We start from the raw sequence: 845 nt of genomic DNA on the forward strand, positions 1-845 counted from the left end.
AACTTATAAAATTCCCCCCAGTTCTAAGATGGATTCAGCTGAAACTAGTGGAAGCTACTGAGCGTATATTATATATCTTCTTATTAATTCTAACATGGGTTGAGCTGAGCCAGTGCTGAAACTGGCAGGAGCTGCAATATAGACAAGTCTCCAACAGCTGGCACAAATGTTACCATCATTTCAATTAGACTTGCTCCTCAGCAAGTTAATAGAAATAGTAGTAAAAAGAGTCTTGGTTGCTGGAGAAGAGACTTGTCCCAAAACAGCAGCTTCCACCAGTTTTCATCTGATCCCATGTTAAAACTGAAGGGAATTTTGTAGATTTCCACAGTGTTGATACAGACCTTGTCAGAAGATCTTTTCTCTCAAGATTTGCAGCCCCCAATCTACAGTCAAAGATCTTGGGCAGTACGAATAAGAACCAAACCTGAACTCTGACCCTTTCGAGGTGCAGACATCACTTGTACATATGTATTTCCTTGCTTAGAATTTCTTCTACCTCCACAAAGCAAGGAACTATTTTTCTGTTCTATTATCCTCCAGTGTCTCTTAGTACCACACATAGAGTAAGGTATAAATAAAACAAAGTGAAAAATTAACTTAGTGCAGAAAAACTGCACTGTCCTCCCCAAAATATGTGCCAGCCATGACCCTTTGGATGCATCAAGACATCCAAGCCTTTTAACTTCATGAAAATCTGTTTAGATAGCTTACTCTGAGGGCAGATTTATGTCTGGAAAATTTGGAGTTGCTTACCAAAAGGATGAGAGTCATTTATTTTCCTGTTACTGGTCTGCCACATGAATGAGATAACATCAGCTAAAATATTCAGCAGAAGCTATTCC

Source organism: Mauremys reevesii, linkage group 1 (assembly GCF_016161935.1).
Source record: "Mauremys reevesii isolate NIE-2019 linkage group 1, ASM1616193v1, whole genome shotgun sequence".
Lineage (NCBI taxonomy): Eukaryota > Metazoa > Chordata > Testudines > Geoemydidae > Mauremys > Mauremys reevesii.